Here is a 22,222-nt window from a genome sequence, read left to right on the forward strand (position 1 = left end):
CATTTCAAAAGCAATGCGAGATTGTAATAAGTCACAGTAAACACCCTTGTATGAACATAACTACTCCCAGCTTGCTTATCATTTCACACAATCTTTTTTCTTTGAACCAATTGAAGTTTAGTGGTGAATTGCTTCATCAGACTTCCTCTATTTTATCCTCCAGAATGTCTGGGATTGTGGCGTGCAGCAAGCAGACTTTTGGGACGGCAGTTTATGGAAGATTTTGCTCCAGATGGTCATCTTTCTCATTGTTTTAATTCAGCTGTTGTCTTGTCACAGACACGCTTTTGATCCCGCTTTTCCAATTATCTAAGATCAAGTTTTCCCCCCACCTTCCCCCCATGCTTTTGTTTTTTTTTTCCTTCCTTTTGGTCTGATATTAAAATTGGATCAGTTTGAATGCAACTGCACAACAACTCAGGGGACTCAAACGGAAAGAATAAAAAAAAAAGAAGAAGGAAAAAACCCAGCTCTGCAGCTGAGTGTCTGTCTGCCTGGTTGCCCTCCAGCCTCATCCTGGTACGCTGGCTGGCATGTGTCACTTATTCATTATTGATATGACCACAGCTGGCACCGCCGCTTCTGTCGTCCACATCCCACACTGCACACCAACGCTTATGCTTTTCAACACTTCGCTTCGTTTCAGCAGCTTTTCTTCTGCACATTAAGTCACATTAAGTCACACTGAAAATCTGTTGGTCATTAAAAAAACACATATAGATTTGTTACATGGCATAAAGTGTACTAAATGCATAGACCAATAATTCATTTATTTAATATGATAATTACTGAATTCAGAAATCCCTGAAACTAGAAAAATTATTTTGAAAGTAAAAAACACACACAGTGGCACATTAAAGGAGAAGCATGAAAAACAAGTGGAGCAGAGAAATCCCCACATGGTTCAAATCCATTTGTCCCAGTTGAGGGAAGGGTCAAAAGGTTAAAGGGTCAAAATCGATACAAATTGACTGCGAGTGATCGCCTCTGTCCTATGATGACACATTTCTGTCCTGATCGCCATTTCTAAACCCCATCGCAAGGACACAAGAACGGCTGGTGACTTTTTAGAAAATTCTTTAAGTCATATGACATGACCTTCAGATACCAGATCGCAACCCAATTCTATCGGACATTTTAGATAAAAAGTATCTTATATAACCACGGGTGGCCACTCCAAAATTGTACTTGGTTTCAAAAATATGTTTTATTACAACGCTTTTAAGAGAGAACCATAATAGAAATAGACTGGGAGACAATACTTAGAATATAATCTGGGACAGTTCTTGGTGCCAAACTTGTATAAAGTTTTATAATCATAACGAATTACAACATGATCTGGATTGCTTTCAGGAATGGTTCTGTAGAAGTGGGCTGTTAACTGGGCGTCGGTGGTTTTGTTTGTGTTTACTGGTTCACGTTTCCGGAATGCTGAATGGTTGCGGAGGTTACTTCCAAATCCAACCCCCAAATGCACTCTCTCTCTCTTTTTTTAAACCAAAACCAAGTCACCGTGAAAAATGCGTTTGTCCAATATTTGCACAGAAGTGTGTTCTGGGAAAGGCAGATAGCCTATCTGTGTTTGAGTTTGGCTTCCCATGCTCTGAACGGTCATCTTCTGCCTGTTTAGCTTATTGATTGGTTTGGCAAGAAAAGTAGGTCCCCTCAGTAGTGACCAAGGTCATACAACAACACACACACACACACACACACTCCTGCTGTGTCTAGCTCACTGTCTCACATGCCTGTGAACACACGAAACAAATCCATGGGGAAGAAATGTTAGGGTCACCTGTGACTGTGGGAACCCAAATCTGAGTGATTAGAACAGTGTGAAGATATGAATGGTAGCAGGAAATAAATTCACATTTGCCTACCATTGACTGGTGTGTGTGTGTGTGTTGTGTGCTTATGTACCTGCAAAAGTGCATTAAGTGAGTATGAATAAGTGTACATGCATATACTTCTGTGTGTGTGTGTATGTTTTTTTATATGTGTAGTGTAGCCATAGGAAAAGGGTATGAGTGTGTACATCAGGGTTTGTGTGAGTGTGATTATTGAAGTAAATGTGTGTATACATTTGTTGTGTGCGAGGGAGACAGAGATGGTGTGTGGAGCCATGCCCGCAGGCATATGAGTCTGGACCAGAAGCCTTCAGCTCCACTCGCTGATCAATGGCATTGACGTCTGGAGCTTCTCTCAGGGGCATCGGGCCCAGCTGCCAATACAACTCGCCATCACAAGAGCATCTCCCCCATCGTGCCCTCCTCCAGCCACCGTCCATCAACCTGACCCCATCCTGCTCATGCCTCTATTCTTATACCTCCATTTATGTTTACATTTTACAGCATTTATCAGATGCTATAATCCACAGTGACTTCCAATCATTAGTTAGAGGGACAGTCCCCCTTGTGCCTATGAACCAGACAACCACAAAGTCACAGGTTAAAACCCTACTTACTACCACTGAGCATGACATTTAACCCTGAGTGGTTCCAGGGGGTGCTACTTTCCATATATAGCTATATATATATACAATGCATCCGCAAAGTATTCACTTTTCAGCGCTTCATTTTTCCACATTTTACTATGTCACAGCCTTATTCCGAAATGGATAAATATATTATTTGTTCCTCAGAATTCTACATAATGACAACAAGAAAAAGTTCACTTGAGGTTTTGGCAAATTTATTCAAAATAAAAAAAACTGAGAAAGCACATGTACACAAGTATTCACAACATTTGCCATGAAGCTCAAGTGAACAAGTGAAGCTCAGGTGCCTCCTGTTTTCCATGATCCTCCTTGAGATGTTTCTGCAGCTTAACTGGAGTCCACCTGCGGAAAAAAAACATTTGACCGGACAGTAGGTGGAAAGGCACACCTGTCTATATAAGGTCCCACAGTTGACAGGTAGATTCTCAATGAAGGCATCAAAACTATGAATGAACACATGTGGAGTTATGTACTTAACAAAAAGTGGAGACCTGACCTCCACAGTCACCGGACCTGAACCCAATCCAGATGGTTTGGGGTGAGCTGGACCGCAGAGTGAAGGCAAAGGGGCCAACAAGTGCTAAACACCTCTGGGAACTCCTTCAAGACTGTTGGAGAACCATTTCAGGTGACGACCTCTTGAAGCTCATCGAGAGAATGCCAAGAGTGTGCAAAGCAGTAATCAGAGCAAAGAAACTAGAATATAAAACATGTTTTCAGTTATTTCACCTTTGTTTGTTAAGTACATAACTCCACATGTGTTCATTCATAGTTTTGATGCCTTCAGTGAGAATCTACCAACGTAAATGGTCATGAAAATAAAGAACACACAGTAAATGAGAAGTTGTGTCCAAACCTTTGACCTGTACTGTATGCAAAAACATCAAGTAAACTTTTTTTGACATTGTCATTATGATGTGTTGCGTGTAGAATCCATTTTGGAATGAGGCTTTAACATAACAAAATCTGGAAAAAAAGTGATGCGCAAATTTATTCATTAAAAAGCAGCTTTTTATACATACCAGTGTTGCTAAGTGGTAATGTTATCTTTCTGATATCTTAAAAAGTTGCAATAAAATCAATCAAAATGCTTCAGATAGACATTCAAGTCTTCATGGGAAAGTATCTCAGCAACACAACACTATCCAAAAAGTGGCTGCCCCTTTTTTCAGTTACTCCAACAAGAAGGTCCCTGGAACAAGCAAAAGGAAGTTGATCTGGATAAGACCAGTAATGTAATCACATTTATTTACATCAACAATAGGATCACATGCTCTCATTCAGCTTGTTTCCCACATGTATGATGTCAGCAATTGATGTGAATTAATTAAGTTTGTGGTCCGATTATTCCGACAACTCATGAATGCACTCTATGATCTATGGTTTGACTTTCTAAATAAAAGTTTATGATACTGCCTTCTTTCAAAAAGACATTTTCCTCTCCACATCTAACTTCTTACACTTCTCTCTATAAACATATTTCTATTACCCTGTGCATTTGTCCAATGACACACACACGAATACACAATGACCTCCCCGCCAGCACCCCAAAACAGCTGTCTCAGAGAGAGCAGGAGCGTGGAACTATGTGCTACATCACTGTCACGCCCCTCCCCTCCTTCACCCACATTCTCTACCTTCCTTACCGTCTCCCACGCTCCCTTCATCCATCACCATTTTTAGGCGCAGAGGCTTGACAAGGGCACATCCACTATTGAGGCAATACATCACCTTTTATGGCGCAAGATTTCCTGGAGAGTTTTTTTATTGTGGCTGACTATGGAACTTGGGAATGAGCCAGGTGCGTTGTAGTCCTTCTCACCTGTCCTTCTCCATATTTCTCCATCTTTTGCTTGCTGTTAGTGCTTGCTCTCTGCTGCTCAGTGGGATTTTGCATTTCCTGCTGAATCTCTATCTGCTCACATGTTGTCTCACTCGCGATTTCTCTCTCTCTCGTCCTCGCTCTCTGTGACTGTCCTTGGTCCATTCTCCTTTGGCTAACCTCTCACCATGCCAAATCTGCCCACTGTCCACATGTCCAGTCTCTCTCTCTCTCTCTCCTTCTCTCTAACTATGTGTTTATCTCTGTCTCTCTGCCCTGCTCCTGCCAGGTGAAGTGACTGAAGCCAGGACCCATGAAGTTCTGAAGTCATCCTCTCCGTGACCCAGACAGACTGGACCACTCATAAAATGTGAGCTGGGCCCAGACAAAATGCAGGAATAGCAGGGAAGCCGAGGTCAGTAACATATTATTAGAAACACTGCCAACTGCCACTCGCGTGTAAATCTGTTTTTTATTATGTAGGAATCAATTTATGAAAATGTTTTTCATCAATATCTTTATATAGAATGATTTTAAGTAGCCACGTTCATGCACATCCTAGACAAATATTGCAAAGGTTGCCGGTTCGAATCCCAATCCGCCAAGGTGCCACTGAGGTGCCACTGAGCAAAGCACCGTCCCCACACACTGCTCCCCGGGCGCCTGTCATGGCTGCCCACTGCTCACCAAGGGTGATGGTTAAAAGCAGAGGACAAATTTCCTTGTGTCACCGTGTGCTGTGCTGCAGTGTTTCACAATGACAATTACTTCAGGGTGAAGAAAAACAAGGAGTCCTGGAAGTGATGATGTAACCTACCTTGAGCTATGTTCTCAACATCATTCAGGCAATGTGGGATCACAAAAAGAATCAGGAGGATTTGAGGAACCCTGCAGGCATAGAAGATCTGAGGTTAGTCCTACAAGACGTTTGGAACAAACTACCAGCAGAGTTCATGCAAAAACTGTGTGCAGTTCTGAAGTGTGGTCACATATTGATTTGATTTTGTTAATTGATAAAATTAAATTATTAACAACAATAGTTGTTAATAGCCTTATATACTTTATATATATTGAAGCTATATCTGTAAACTATCTTGATATATATTTGCAAGAGAATATAGAGAGAAAGAAAGTAATCATATACTTGAAATTTTAAACTTGACAACTTTTATCAATCTCTGCACATTAGCATAATATCTCAAGGGGGTAATAGAGAGAAGCCTGTAAGTGTGTATGAATTAGACAACACAGTAGCAACATTTATCCAGCACGCCAATGTAATTATCCCTCCTATTCAACAAATTTCTCCCTCTCTCTTATATAAATTTCCACCCCACAATGGTTAAAATGCCTTCCAGGCGGTACATTAATTATGTTTTTAATATACGGGCCACTCAAAGTGATGAAAGTGGGATGATGTTTTTTGTTCTAAGAGTGGCACCCATGTGTTGAGTGATGTGTCTAAATGAAAGCGGTCAAGGTCTAGTGTGCTGACGTAGGGGTGAGAAACGCAGTTGTCTAGCACACATTGTTTCGACAATGGACGGTTGATCGTCGGTGACAACACAAACCCAGCCAACGTGAAAGACAAACACTAGAGAAAATTACAAAGGAATACTTGAGACACAATAGAGGGGATAATACACGAGCACTCCAGGGACATTGTTCTAAGAAGAGTTTTCAAGAGTGTTCACACAAAGGACAACATTATACGTTCCGTGAGATGGACGGGGGTTGCACTGTACCACTGGGCCAGCTCAAGTGGAAGCCATCTTGAAAGGTCTCATGAGATATTGTGATTGGAGTACTTTGTTATTAGGGTTTGGCCATGGTTGTAGTTGTATATCTGAGATTTACTGTACTTAATGATCAAAACAGACATGAGTTGATGACTGGCAATGACCTGTCTGAATGGCCCGAGGTCAAATTACTGCAAACTTTTTTTTCTCCCAGTACTTCGAAAAGTTAGCATGGTGTCCGATCAGATTCACAACAACACAAATTTACATTTAAGAATACACATTTATTTCATTTTAGCCTTAGATTTATGTGTACTTGGATTAAAAAATCTGAATTAGACTTTACTTTTAGTCACTACTTATATTACAGTAACAGCGGTCACAAGAAAGCTGTCACATTTTAAAACCCATTTACAAATTCAACATGTGGGATCTATTACCTAGTGGGCAACTCATTTTGTTTGGTACAGTTTAAGTTAAAGATGGCTGACCAGGTCGTTCACATAAACGAAGGATTTTACTGGTCCACTAGTTTGCATCTTTTTTTGGACAATGACATCATCTTAAAACAATCAAATGATTTTGCTGTAATGATTTATTCAAATAATTGCTAGGCAGAACAGAGGCCTAAACAGGCTTGCTCTGTGGAATGTTACATACTGTAAAGCTTGAGATTATAACAGAGTTGTAAACAAAGGATATTAACCAAAGAGTGCTCAGGGCAATATTACATAAAACGGCACAGAGATTTTCATTGAATTCACTGATATTTGCCGTATCGGTTATATTACAAAATGTACAAGATATTAAGGTTTATTTGAATTGTTTTGTTCCTAATGAATAATCTTTATGGAATTTGTACATATTTAGTGAAAACAAATGTTTTTCAAATCACACAACAATTCGTTAATAACACAAAAGCTGCATTAATTACATAAAATAAACATAACAATCTGTTATGTATTTCCCAGCCTTACGCTAACCTGTAAATATGTTTTTATGTTTGGTTGCAAAGGATTTGGGCAATATTGGGCCAATGACCCAAGGTTAAGATTTTAACTATTATGTTATTAATTGAATGTTTTTATGATAATTGATAATTGGTGTAATTGGCAGTTAATAAATAAAATTAACGAAATGCAATATTTCCAAATTGATTAACAGTGGTGATCTTGGTTCCTCTTGGTCAGTTAAATAAATATGACAGCATAAACCATATAATAATTGTATTTTTTCCCACTGTATGAAGAAAGTGAGATGCTTTGCACCAAAGTTATTTACTTTGAATGTGCTGAGAGAATGACTTGCCTTTGTTGGGTCATGGTGTCTTTTAATGACCCAATTTAAAAGCTCTCTCTCTCTCACACACACACACACACACACACACACACACAGAGAGAGACAACAGACCCTCCAACCACACTCATTTATTCTTTTATTCCAGTGGCAAAGAAATAAAATCACACAACAGGCAGAGGGGAGAGAAAGACTCTCTGACTCTACAACCTTGCCAAAGAAAATAGGTTACCTCTGTCCATCCCCGCCCAGGGGACTGGCTAACTGGCAATGATTACTCTCTGTTCTGTAAACATTTCAGAGTGAAACGCCTGAACACTGTATCTACACCAAAGACAACAGAGCCGTCACTCCTCGGAGGAATAACACGCCGCACACAAACAGCGGCCGCTAATTCCTCTGTTAATCTCTTACGGCCACAATTAAAAAAAAAAAAAAAAAAAAGAGCTACGTCAGAGGAATAAACGTCGGTGGGGTCGTTTGATAAACAAGCATTAGGATTAATTCAATAGGCCAGAGATTCTTTGAGGGTTTTTTTCCGTCGTTGGACCTTTTTTACAGAGAGGTCAGTGGCATTCACAGGACCACCCTCAACAAATATTAGGGAAGCGAGAGATTAAAATCCATTTCAAAAGCGCATAATCACCTGTTTTTGTCCGTCACTCCCCAACACTAAATGAAAGTCGCATTAATTAAACAAACAAACCCTTCAAATCGTTTTTTCTTATTGATGTTTTCTTTTTGTATCTGGGTTAATTCAAATAACCTCAACACAATGGATCCCATTACATTCCATTGCATACGGTGTGCATTTGTCGTTTTACAAGATGTATTTAGTTATTCGAGGAAAAAGACCAATTGGAAGCAGCATAGATGTGTGTGTTTTTATTTAGCAACGTTCACCGGTGGTGCCAAGTTTCATTATGATGACAGAAACAAGAGGTAAACAAGACTTTGCATTCAGAGTTGCCAGATTGGGCCTTTTTGCATTTGTTATTTTGAGAGAAATTGCTTGCTGAGAATAGGTATTGAGGAACCTAGCTCTCATTTAAGCATAGTAAAAAGTCTTAGCTAATTACTTAGTTAATTACTTTGATCTTTTTTTCACATTTTTGTGATATTTTTTAAACCAATAAATCTGGCACCTTTGCTTGGACTACGTCTCTGGTAGAACATAAAACACAAGGTACGAGTGGGGTGTTCGTACTATTGTTGTGTGGTTACTGGTTGACGAAGTCACCTCAGATGAGCCTTTAAAAAAAATAAAACAGCCGTGTTACTTTCCCTTTGTCTCCCTTTTCTCCATCTCTGTGCATATGAATGAACAGCGGGCATTTTCACCAGGCCCTACTGAGAACAGTCTAGGGAGGCAGTGGTCTCCGCCGGCAGCCGCACACAAAGAGCTGATCTGCTTAACGGATTTATGTCCCCCTTTTCCTTGACGGACGAAGGCGAGCACGATGTCCCCATTACACAAACATCGTTTCGAATAATGAGGTTTGAATGGGGATCTTAAATACCGCTTCTTGCGACCTATTAAACTGCTTCCCACAGCCTAATTGTCCATGAGATGTGCCTCCTCCAGAGCGCTTTTTTCAAAGGCTCATTGTTTTCTTCCCCCCTTTTTTAATTTAGAAGATGGAATTTTGAGGGAATTCTCTCTCTCGCTCATTTGCTCCCATCTAAATAAATCCCTCTCAGTGTCAGGAATTCTGAATACTAATAACAATGCTAATCAATCTGCCTGTGTTTCCTATGATTTCCTAGGATTGTAGGATTACATTTTTGTGTTCTACTTATTTCATTTTTTGACAGTTTACCTGAAGAGAATATGAATGGAAGACATTCATATGAATGCTCTGGAAACCTGTCAATCCTATAGGGAATGGCACACATCCCACTGGAGAACCAAGCAGCGTCAAGCAGCATCAGTTCAACAGTAGGCATTTAAAAATATCCCATTTAATTAATTAGAGGACGAATCAGGAACACTTCAAATAACGCAAACCATGTCTAATCACGAATGCGTGTAAACAGAATTGGGGGTGTGGTGCTCTCTGGCACTGAGGTGAGTGCACTGACCTGGCGAGTCGTGGAGGCTCTTCAACGTCGAAGATAACTAAAGGCCTGGTCACAGAGAGGAAGAATGGCCATTAGAGCTTCAGACGTTCCTTAATGAACCGTATTTGCTGTACTTAGTTACGGTGGTGGTCATGCTTGCGTGCGCTTAATAGTCTTATTAAAGCACATCAGTCCACTGAAGGTCTGGCGGACAACATAAATCAATTTGAAGACGCTTTTTTGCAGCGGTGATTAGACGAAAACGAACAGGAGCGACAGGCTCCGCTTCAAGAGGTTCCAGGGTGAGCCAAGCTCATTACGCCAGCTCGAATTCATTAGGGTTAGATCCATAATTGTGGACACGCATGCAAAGTTCTAATGGAGAAACCACTCGAGTGCCGCCCTGGAACGCGACCCCAGTCCTTCCGTACCTCTCCAGGCCTCTCCATCTTCCTGGCTTGGGCGCTGCCGTTCGCAAACGCGCTGCACTAAAGGACTGCCTCTGCGCTCCCCCAGTCCTCAGTCCCAGCCAGGCGTTTGTCTGAAGTGTGATGATCCGACATACGCCCGTTTTTTTACAGGAGGTCCTCTGGGACTTGTTCCTTCAGCGGGCGATTAACCGTTCACTGTTAGTACAGGAGACATGAAGTCAAAACCTGTGGTCAAACATGTCTTCAGGATTTACATAATTGAAAAACAAGAAAGTGTCAGGATTGCCTGCAGCTGGCCTCCACACCTGACTTTAATCCTGACGCCCCATAAATGCCGGAAGTTTCCGCCCGTTCGGGGTCGCTGGCATTTTCGTGAACTCTATGCACGAACTTGACCTTGTTTAGTTTTATGTGTTTTGAGTTCTGGCAATCGCCACACGCCTACGGGTTTGTTTCAGTTCTTGATTTATGTTAAACTGTTTTTGGCCATCGCGCCATTGTTTATTTGTATTTCTTTGAGTTTGTTGTATAATAAAAACCCCTTCCCAGTATGTCAGACCTCTGCGCTTCCTTCCCTCGTAAGTCCGTAGTCGTGACAGAATGCCAGCGACCCACCCAAAAGCGCAGAGGTGGAAAGCAGAGGAGAAGAAACGCCGCGAAGGACGCAGCCCGGCGCGGCGAACGCGGACGCCAGGGGAGAGACGCGCCGCCCGTTCTGGTGGAGCGTTTTCTCCCCGAGAAGCCGTGGTACGCGGCGCCGCGTGATGACGTCACCCCCGGGAAACTCGGCGAAACCCGGAAGCGACAACGTCGGCGGGTGAGTGGGCGGAGCGAGGACGTTGGCGTCGGCAGCAGCGAGGAAGTGACGTGGGCAGCGAGCGCAGAAGATGCGACCCCCACGATCTTCGGCATGTCGAGTCAAGAACTCTGCGCTCTGCTGGCAAGGCTCCCCGTGGACTGGGACGACACGGACGACGACGAGAGCACGGGAGACGAGAGTTGGGCTCCGCCCATCGCGCCAGTCTGCGATCGTCGCAAGGTCCGTGGGGACCCATGTCACTTCCAGGGGGGTGAGAAGCGGCAACAACAACGGCGGCGTTCCTCCAGCGAGGAGGTGGGCAGCCTCCAGCCCGAATGGCCAGAGTACTGCCCATGGGAGCTTATCGCGCCATGGGTCCAGGATGTCCGCAGGGTGGACGACCCTCGGAGTCACCGGTGGGAGGACACGGATGACGAAAGCGATGATGACGTGGATTTTCGGTGGGCGGTCGTTGCCGGGATGGCTCCGCCCAGCGTGCGCGTCCGAGATCATCGCGGCGTCCGTGATGACCCATGTGACTTCCGGGGGTACGAGGTGGACACGGACGACGACCAAGATGACGCCGTTTGGGCAGTCGGTGCCGGGATGGCTCCGCCCATCGCGCCCATCCAGGATCGTCACGAGGTCCGTGGAAACCCACGTCCCTCCCAGCAGTGTGAGGAAAGCTGGTGGAAGAGGGCGACGGGAGGTCGCCAGCCAGCAACTGCGCTGCCGGGACTGCCTCGCAGGGAATCCTCCATTCCTGCTCCAGTCGCCGACCCGCCTTCCCTCTGCCCAGACGTTCCCCAGCGAAATGGCAGCGCAGCACCAGCGCCCACACCTGCTGGAGAAGACGTCCACCCCCCTCCACACCACACACCTACCACCATCTCCAGCGACGTGCCCAGCCCCGTGTGGGACAGCCCAATTGTCCCGGGACCCTTCAGTGGGGCAGCAGACACTGATAAGACCACCACCATCCTATCGTGTCTGCTTGGGTCAGCATGGGGCTGGAGCGCAGCCCTCTGGCAGCAGGGAGAGACAGACAGCAGTTTTCGGGACTTCCAGCAGAGACTGAGGGCGGAGTTTGATCGGCCAGAGCCTGAGCCAGGGATCGAACTCTGCCCCTCCACCACATCCAGCGCCAGTCAGGATCCAGGGCAAGAAGACCAAGCACTGGCGGGCGACGAGAAGGTCGCGCCTCCCGAGATCCTGGCTGTGCCCCCTGAGGAGGTCCCGGAGTGCTCAGAGAGGGAACTAGACGACCCTCTCTTCTGTCTGTCTCTGTCTGTGTGTGTGTGCGTGGCATATGTGTCCGTATGTCGCCCCCACTTCCCCTCTTTGTGTCCACCAGATGGTGACCCAGCAGCAGAGCCGAACCCCAGGGAGGGAGTTCCCAACCTGACTGCACCGGTCCAAGGCGAGGTGGACAAGCCCCAAGGTACCCCGAAGTCCAGCCGGGGGGGGTGCTCCCCCAAAGAATTTTTTGGGGGGGTGCAGTTCGGGTTGGGGACTCCTCCTGAGGGGAGGGGAGGTGGGGAAGCGATGGAGCTGGGTCCTCCGGTAGCCAGTGAGGAGGGCGGGCCAGGCATGGGCCTGCGTCTGCCTCCAGAGGGGTGGAGCGCCATAGAGCCCCCAGGTAGGCATGAGGACCCAGCTGGGACAGGCAGGAAGAGGGCCTGCTTGTCCCAACGGACGCAGAAGGGGCTAGCCGGATGGTCTGGCAATGCCCCCCCCTTGGCACCAGGGCCGTGCAGCGAGAGGGGCTGCATAGTCCCAGAAGGCACCAGCCTGGGGTGCCTGGAACAGTCGCCGGAGGCTCTGGGACAATCTCCCTGCGCGGTGCAGGGGGTGACACAAGACGTGTCAGAGGGGACAGGTGGAGACAGGGCCCACACGTACCCATATGGATCGGCCCTGATTATTGTGTGCAGGTACGGGAGTCCGGGGCCGCCATGCGGGACCACGCCGGGGAGCCAGGCCGAGGGTCCGGGGCCGCCATGCGGGACCACGCCGGGGAGCCAGGCCGAGGGTCCGGGGCCGCCATGCGGGACCACGCCGGGGAGCCAGGCCGAGGGTCCGGGGCCGCCATGCGGGACCACGCCGGGGAGCCAGGCCGAGGGTCCGGGGCCGCCATGCGGGACCACGCCGGGGAGCCAGGCCGAGGGTCCGGGGCCGCCAAGCGGGACCACCCGGGGAGCCAGCCCGAGGGACCGGGGCCCGCCACGCCTGACCACGCCGGGGAGCCAGCCCGAGGGTCCGGGGCCGCCACGCCTGACCAAGCAGGGGAGCCAGCCCGAGGGACCGGGGCCGCCACGCCTGACCACGCCGGGGAGCCAGCCGAGGGTCCGGGGCCGCCACGCCTGACCACGCCGGGGAGCCAGCCCGAGGGTCCGGGCCGCCACGCCTTACCACGCCGGGGAGCCCGCCCGAGGGACCGGGGCCGCCACGCCTGACCACGCCGGGGAGCCAGCCCGAGGGACCGGGGCCGCCACGCCTGACCATCGCCGGGGAGCCAGCCCGAGGGACCGGGTCCTCCAAGGGGAGGATACAGCAGGGCAGGAGCCCTGTGGTTGCCGCCGTCCACCCCGCCGCCTCCACTGATGGTACTGTTGGGGCTCCGAGGACGTAGCCCTTGGTAGTGGGGGCTCTGCTCAGGATTGCCTGCAGCTGGCCTCCACAACCTGACTTTAATCCTGACGCCCCATAAATGCCGGAAGTTTCCGCCCGTTCGGGGTCGCTGGCATTTCGTGAACTCTATGCACGAACTTGACCTTGTTTAGTTTTATGTGTTTTGAGTTCTGGCAATCGCCACACGCCTACGGGTTTGTTTCAGTTCTTGATTTATGTTAAACTGTTTTTGGCCATCGCGCCATTGTTTATTTGTATTTCTTTGAGTTTGTTGTATAATAAAAACCCCTTCCCAGTATGTCAGACCTCTGCGCTTCCTTCCCTCGTAAGTCCGTAGACGTGACAGAAAGAAGCACTTTTGCTGATATCTGTAGCTTGAAGATGATCACCCTCTTTGCTGGTTATCCAGAACACAGTTTATGGTGTTAATATATATATATCTGTGTGATTTAAACTGGGAGGAGCATGATGACTGACAGCTCTCACACACGACTTACACGTCACATGCGCAATAGAAACCGTGTTTCTTTCTTGTTCTTATCTATTTAGATTTATAAATCCCGAGAACCCAGCCACTGGCGATGCGCGTGACAGTGTTTTTCATGGAGACAGTCCCAGGCCCGGGTAAACGGAGAGGGTTACGTCAGGATGGGTATCCGATAGGTCTGCTGTGGTGAGTCCTAATGGGAGAAGACGAAGAAGAAGTAAATCCAGAGGACACTTTTGAATTTGAATTTAGCATACAAGCTCCATTCTTTGAAATGGTGGCATAATAAAAAGAGGATTTAAAAGTTATGTTTTAGTGGGAGACTAACACAAGAGGTCAAAACATTCAGCCCACCATCAGATAGACTGATGTTTCAAATTTGAGTTACAAGACAACATTAGAAGTACAAAACTCATTCACATTCATTAAATTACATTTGTGTTTTTGTTACCCAGCATATGTTGTTATGTTACACGTACCATTCACTTAACAGAACAAAAAGCAGTGTGTGTGACCGTGGGCATAAAGCTCTGACCTCGTATACTCCGAGCCTCCAGTACTGCTCGCCTGGTCCCTCCATCTCTGCAGGTACGAGGAAGACACTCATCTAGACTCTTCTCTGTCTTGGCCCCTCGGTGGTGGAATGCCCTTTCCCTCGAGGTCGGAACAGCTGACCAACTTTCAAACGGCAGCTCAACACCTTCCTCTTTAGAGAATATTTAGATTAACTTGTAACCTTCTTATTGTCTGACTCATGCATAGAAAGTACAACAGAGTGAATAATAAGATTGTATTCATAGTTGAGGGTCCTAGTAAAGCAGCATTGTTCACATTGATGGTAACATGGAAGCACATTGTAAATCGTTCTGGATAAGGGCATCTGCCAAATGTCTTAAATGTAAATGTAGTATGTTATATGTGTAATGGTATTGATAGAGCAGTTCAGGGGAGCCATGTTTGGCTGGTTTGATCTGGTTGTCCAGACAGGCATCATATAATCACCATCAGGATTGGGGCTCTCCTCCTCTCCAGACCCATAATGACACCAACAGCAACAAAAATGCCAAGCAGTATTAACACCAAGAGGCCTTTGGAGAATCCCAGCTCCAGCTTTGGCTAGATTTAACTTTAATCCCATGCCTACTTGAACCTTATTTCATTGGAAAACTGGCAGATTTTTGCCAAAAAGTGAAGATAATTCAGGGCAGTGCAGATAGTGATCCCTCAAATCTCTCAAAAGGGCCTGAGAGCGAGAGGGAGATTGAAGATGCCCCCAAAAAACCCAGATTAACAGAGGGGATCAAGGATCTACAGCCTTAGTCCCTCTTAGGCCACACATATTAGCATTACCATGCTCTTTTTCATGCTCTGATCATTCCATGGTGCCCTGCATGCTGGAAAATCTGGCTAGGATTGATGAAACAATATTGTTGGATGGCAAAAAAAAGTAATCCTCAATGTATGGAATTCAGCAGTTATGATGGGTTTTCTTATAAGTAAAAAAATGCATTTAATTAAATTGACACATTTAACACAGCTTTTGTTAACTTCCTGTGAGGATCTGGCCTATGACATAGATACGAAATTCAGCTATAAACAACCCTAGATGGAGAGTGAAGGAATTTTTGGGCAGACTGAGTTGAATCATCCCTTGAAAATCATATGAATCATCCTTCATTCATTAATTTTTGCTGTGTTTACTGTCAGATTGTGCAGAATCTATTATTAAGAAAAGAACATTAGAACAAGTTTTAGTCTTTTAAAAATTAATAGTAATTAGTACCAATGAAGCACAATCAAGCTATTTGTTACATTAGATTTTTTATGGCTAAGAAGATCAGTGACAGTTTATTATTATTTGCTTATTGAACAGGACAATACTGTAAAAAGAAACCTATTTGGACAGTGTGACAGTTTTGCTTTTATGTGACTGTCTTCAGCATTCGAGCGTGGAGTGGTGAGTGGGAAAACGGTTCCTTTAGTCCCCCGATGCAGAGGTGGGCTTCAGAGCGTCGCTCGGCGGTCCTGCCGTACCCATCAGACACCGGGCCACTCTCCGCCACGCTGAAGGGCTCTTGAGAACATCATTATCCACGCTGAGGCAGATGGGTAATTACTGAACTAATAGTCTGATAGAGAGAGAATCAGAGGCAGGGCCCTTGCCCAATTAGATGATGCATTAGTACCCTTCTCTATTGTGAGCACCTAATGTGTGGATGGCAAAGGGAGAAAAAAAGGGAGTGTCATTTCCGAAAAGGGTCAGAATCCTTCAAAACACAGAGAGAAAAGACACTCATTTGGACATTTGCACACATACACATACACACAGGCGTCGTCGGCAAGGCACAAATTCCCACTTTGTTTGGCTTTGTTGAATTTTTTTCCTCCTTCAAGTGGGCAAAAAAAAAAAAGAAAAAAAAGTGTGAAGTCGCTATTATGGCCGAGTGTGGAAAATGCTAATGAACCCAAACAAACAGAAAACGGCACAGCGAAACAATATTCATGAGACCCGAGAACGTTTTTTTTCCCCCTCTTTTTTATATTATAGCTCTACGGCAGGGATGGTAGGAGCGATAATTATGCTGATACGTGGTTCGGGAACAGAAGCACTTGTTGTTACTGCCTCTTTGTATCCTCCATCGCAAGAGGAGGTGTTTTACCTGAGACTTCGAAAGCACATTTAAATTCGCTTAATTCACCCCCCCCCCCCTTCTTTATTTGCCAAAAAAAAAGACAAAATTTCATTTTAGTGTTTTGAATAATGACTTCTCTATTCATGATCAATAAGTAGAATGTTCTGCTGTTAAAATTGTCCCCATTATCAGACAAACAGAGATAATTAACAATATTAAAAAAATATCTTGCTCTCGCTGCTTCAGTGAACATTGATTAAATCTGTTTAATGTAAAAAAATATATATATATATATATATACACACACACACACACACACACATACATACACATATACATCCTGCTTCACTTCAATTCCTTGCTTTATTTTTATGAGATATGACGCTCCTTGTGGACCTTGGTGGCCTGACATGCTTTGGATAGGCTTCAAGCAACTCCAGACGCACCAGTATACTAAGGCGTTTGGCTTGAGGTCAATCCGCCACGGTACACGGTACATCCAAATTACATCTTTAATATAAATATTCTTCTTTCTTCGGCTGCTCGTCACAGTGGATTAAGTTAACCCTTCCTGCCACAACCCCCCCCCATTTTCCTGAGATTGGGACCAGCACAAGAAATACATTGTCACATGCGTCCCCAGCGGCTGGGTTTTATTCACAACATACAAAATAGAGTACATAATAAACTAAATTATTAAAATCTAATTTATGTAAATGCTGTTGGTTTACATGATATCTCATTTATAACATGCAAGCTTAATTACAAATGTGGCTTTGATTAAGGTGCAGTTTTGCAAGGTCTTTGAGTTTAAGAACATCTCAAATACACCCAGCCATATAGCTAGCTTACCTACCAACTTATAAAAAAAAAGGAGGGCCCTCTTTCATACAGACCTTCCTTCTAAGCTGCAGGCCTGGACAGTGGGTCCTCCACCAGTCTGGGACAATCTGTCTCTTATCTCTTGAGGGCCCTTCAGACGTCTACTGAGAGAATGCGAGGGAATAAGAGACGGAGACAGGAACAGAGGAACAGAGAAACTGAGAACGGTCAAATGAGAACGCGAATAGTTGTTTAAACATAATAGTGGCAGAAGAGAAATAAAAAAAAAAGCATCCACATCTCTTGCTTCTCGGGCAGATCTTTTCGCCTCTAAAAGTTTTTATAGGTCTTGTTATTGTGTTTCTGAGTGTGTGAGTGTGTGTTTGTACTGCCTGCAGGGAAAACTCCTAAATGGGATCATATTTGAATAACAAATGTTGCTGCACACATAAATAATTCAGTTCGGAAAAGGTGTTGATGACGACCCAACATGGAGCAATCATGTCCATGAAGCATATGCACATCTTCCTTGGAGGGGCTGTCCTGGTTATAAATGTGGGCATAACCAATGAAAAAAAACATTGTTCCTCAATACATTATTATATTGGCATAGATATAAGATGTTTTTTTTTCCAAAATACATGGTTTCATCTTTCATTTCAATAAAAAATTGGCTCATTCTGCAATTCCAACTCTCAATTAAAAGGTGTTGATGGCGACTCAACATGGAGCGATCATGTCCATGAAGCATACGCACATCTTCCTTGGAGGGGCCGTCCTGGTTATAAATGTGGGCATAACCAATGAAAAAAAAAAAAGTTCCTCAATACATTATTATATTGGCATAGATATAAGATTTTTTCTCCAAAATACATGGTTTCATCTTTCATTTCAATAAAAAATTGGCTCATTCTGCAATTCCAACTCTCAGATAATTAATGAGCATTTAGAACAATACACCTATATACCTTTAGGTTGAAGCCTGACGCCAGCATGGGTGTAGCAGGCATCAGATCAAAGATGTTTACATTGTCATATTCACGCCATACCAGCATATATAATGCATGACTGTTTAATGTATTGGACATAAATCAGGCATGAGATAGTGTATAATAATAATAATAATATAATCATTTTAAAGCAGTTAGGATCTTTTGGTCAAAACTTCCAAGCAACATTCAGTGTAGAAAAGAAAATCAATTCCAGGTTGTTTTAGCAGTTGTTGTAATTGTAATGATAAATAGTTATTAACAGACAATGCACTATGGAACAACTGAAACCCCTTTATGTTCCAGTTATGTTCAGTTAATTGTAAAAAAAAATTGTTTTCAAATTTATTTTAATCCCTGATTGTAATTAGCCTTGATAAAAAAAAAAAAAAGTTATATTATATTATATTCGGGCCTATATGGTGCCGAACACAGTCCTGAATATAACACTTGATCAAGCTTGACGTAGATGGAGGCATGTTAGCTGAACAACACATCAAGAAGCTCTCGATCACAGTAGAGCCGGCCGCGCGACACTGTCCTGCTCGATTGACAAAGACAAGAATGGATGGACAGTATACGGACCTACCATCTGGTCTGGAGGACAACCAAATTGCGTCCTGCATGACCACACATTCTGCGCTATCCCACAATTCTGTGCAGGCTGCAGTAGGAGCCTGCCGTAGCTGCTCTTGGTTGGCACGGTGGGGGCCGTCCTCTTCCCCCAACCACGGAGTGCGTGGTTTTCTTTCTCTTTTCTCAATTAAGTAATTAATTCCTTTCTTCGTCCCCCCCTTTTTAATGAGCACCGAGCAGCAAACAAGGCCCTGCTTGCTCCCATTGAAGCCCTGTGACTGCATCTGGAAGTAATTATTGCGAAGGCCAAGAGCAGGAGGGGACGAGATTGTGGGAGACGGCCGAAACGGGGGGCTTTGTTTTGGTGAAGGTGCCGAGAGGGGAGTGGGAAGAGGGGAGAGAAATGGGGGGAAACGGGCGGCCGCTTTAGGTAGGACCGTACCTCTCTTGACCTGCGCTACGTCGGTGTCAGCGAGCATTTGGCAGCCCTTTGATTCCCGAGAAAGGGAGATGAATTGAATGCTTAGTCCGGGGCGGTGGTGGTGGTGGGGGTCCGCTTGTTCTGAAAGCGCTGGGGGCCGCATAAATTTGCATTTGATGAGAAGCCCCTTTGTCCGGCCCGCTTATTATTATGACATATCATGTCTTCATCACGCTGGCTTCGGTGGCCACGTCTTCTGTCTGCGAGAGTAAACGCGCACAAATAAAAATAAAAAAAAATTGAAAAAACACTTTTGTTCTTTTGTTTTACCTCGAACGCCTCGAATTGTCCTCCTGTTGGCCAGCACAGTCAATTCAGTTGAGTTTCTGAATGGAGACGTAGCAAGAAGGCTATCGGACTAATGCATGCCAACCAAGTAAGTGCAGATTTTGGCCCATTTCGTGCACCACTCCTGGCGATACACACACGGCGCAGGCCGGCCTCCGCCCGCAGTCGCGAGCTGATCGCCAATTTTGCAGAAATGAAAGGTGCGTATCAATTACCGGCCACCAGCAAATCTTCTGGTGCGGCCGACGCAAGCCAATAAAGCAAGCCGGGGGCTAATGGCTGCAGATAATGACTTAACTGCAAGCGCGGGGAAAAAGTCCAGAGGACGCGCAGACCAAAATCAGCCTTCTTTGTGTATCTGAGTGATTGTGCATTATACGACCATCTGCAGTTTTTTTTTTTTTTTGATAAGGCTTTCTTCAAGGCTTAATAACATATTTTTTTTTGGATGGGAGCGTAAATGCATTTCTGAAATACAGATTGGTCCATTTACAGATATACGGACTGGGAGGGAGAAAGAGAAAGAGAGCGAGCAAGAGAGAGAATAAATCTCCAGATTAGAGATTAGCGCCAGGCCAGCGCCAGCTTTCATGCCCGTCTGGGAGGCTGGCCAGGGCGCTAAGGCATCTGCCTTCTGCTGGCACTCTAAGTGGATTGCCCTTACTGTGCTGTCCGACACGGCCTGGTGGAAGACAAAAGGTTGCAGGGTTTACTCTAAATAAGTCCTAGATGAGGATTTTTTTATTTTGACCCACGTCGGCCATGGGCACAACTGCCAGACTTTAGGGACACGAAGCTCGGTGTTCACGGCTTCCCAGAAACGTAGGCGAAAAGCCCCCAGCTAAACACAAGCTCAGTCGCATTTTAAGCACCGCGACCAGGCGGCGTTTGGATTTTTGGGGATGGGTATTATGTGTTTTAAAACGCACAGAGGGGCGAAGAGTGGCTGATTTGCGTGACACGAGGCCCGTCGCGCCCTATGGGAACCGCTACCGATGATCTGGAACATTTTCAGCTCTTAAGCAGTTCTTATTAGGAACTAATTCCTGTATATATATATATATATATATATACACACACACACACACACACACACACACACACACACACACACAGACACATATATGTATATATTTGTTTGTTTGTTACATGTATTTACATGTATTTATCCGAACACCAGCACACATACACACTGTCCAGCCCGCAGTACACAAACACGCCCAAGAAAAACTGCGTGTGTGTGCAAAATACGCAGCTACACATGGTTGGATCAGATTTAGCAAGATATGGACAAGAGATATCAAATATCGTAAGAGTCATTCAATGTTAATAATGGAATTTATCGTCACAATCCCAATCTTCATGTCTTCTCTGAAGTTCACCCCCGAACATCCATTGCTTAACGTATGTCTAGGCATCGGGCAAACATTCTGAGCGAGTGAGCAGTTTTCATTTTTATTCAACCGGTCGGTTGTGTTTCCATCAAGCCAACACTGAGCTGGAACGACATCTCAAAAAATGTGAACATTGCAAAATAAAAAAAAAAAAAGGGTCATTTGTTTTCATATATTGATTAAAAAGTAAAACTTCATGTATTCTATATTCATTGCACATAAAGTGAAATAGTTTGTGATTGGGGCTCCATACATATATGAAGATTTAATTGACGAGAATACATAAACTATATGTTCTAATTTTCAAAGTTGAACAAGAATAGTTCCCCATGACCTAATAACCCCTCCCTCTCATTTCCTCACTGCCATCAGCAAACAATTGACCTAAACAGTGAGGGGAGACAGTGAGGGGACTGGCTCCAAGACAGCCATAGAGATGGGCACCTTGAAGTGCCTAGCAGATGCACAATGGGAAATCACAGCTGTTTCACTGGGCCTCCATCTGCATGTCGGGGGGCCGCCATTCTGCGTGCCACTTGGCTTCGCTTGCGCCGATCAGCCTCACAAAAGCCCTGATCACATCTCAGCGGCGCGGCCAAGAACCCAGGAACCAAGAGCCAAAGAGGACCAGCAAGACTGAGAAAAGAGCGAGGAGGGAAGGGTGGAGGGGCGAGTGGGATGAGCGGCCTGGAAAAATTGAGAGGTAAGAAGGAGAAGAAAGCTACTCTTATCTAACAAGCTGTTACACAACATGCGTTACAAGACTATTTCTTTCCACGGTCTCCTCTCATAGGCTAAATAGGCCTAAATTGTATGCTGTCTGCATGTATCGTCAGAAAAATAATTCTGAAATACTGAAATATAATATAAAAACATTTCAGCCTAATTTTAATTATTTTCTAAAAATTATTTTCTCATTATTTATGGGGCAAGACTAACTGACCAGCCAGCCAATCAGTGTAGTTTTGGACAGGTCGTCCTTACGATTCTCCTTATTAAAGATTTGAATGTATGATAAGTCATAATAAGGATTTCTGAACTGGGAAATTGAATTTTATGGCAAGCACTTGACAGCGGCATCAGTTCCTTAGTTCTCTAGTCTAGTTCAAAATCAACTTATCAAGTTTAAATTCATATAACAAAGAACGGTTCGTGATGGTTTCACCATGCATAGGTGAAAGCTTACGTTGTTTTATTAATTACCGGAAAACAAACATTCTGACCTTTTAAATATGAAATCACTGGAGCAATGATGAAAAGCAGTAGAATAGCCACTACA

General features: G+C 44.8%; 2 long non-coding RNA genes across 2 annotated transcripts; one reads left to right on the forward strand and one right to left on the reverse strand.

Moving 5' to 3' along the window:
• The first annotated feature begins 4,178 nt into the window (after positions 1 to 4,178).
• On the forward strand, positions 4,179 to 5,243 carry LOC114763778 (uncharacterized). The gene is made up of 3 exons (XR_003742382.1): positions 4,179 to 4,295; positions 4,606 to 4,731; positions 5,090 to 5,243. It is a non-coding gene; the product is annotated as an uncharacterized LOC114763778 (long non-coding RNA).
• Positions 5,244 to 8,443: 3,200 nt separating this feature from the next.
• Positions 8,444 to 13,357, reverse strand: LOC114763779 (uncharacterized). Its single transcript, XR_003742383.1, has 4 exons — positions 13,327 to 13,357; positions 9,844 to 10,038; positions 9,434 to 9,478; positions 8,444 to 8,602 (listed from the first exon to the last, which is right to left on the reverse strand). It is a non-coding gene; the product is annotated as an uncharacterized LOC114763779 (long non-coding RNA).
• Positions 13,358 to 22,222: the final 8,865 nt, after the last annotated feature.

The sequence above is a fragment of the Denticeps clupeoides genome, chromosome 14, assembly GCF_900700375.1.
Source record: "Denticeps clupeoides chromosome 14, fDenClu1.1, whole genome shotgun sequence".
Classification (NCBI taxonomy): Eukaryota; Metazoa; Chordata; class Actinopteri; order Clupeiformes; family Denticipitidae; genus Denticeps; species Denticeps clupeoides.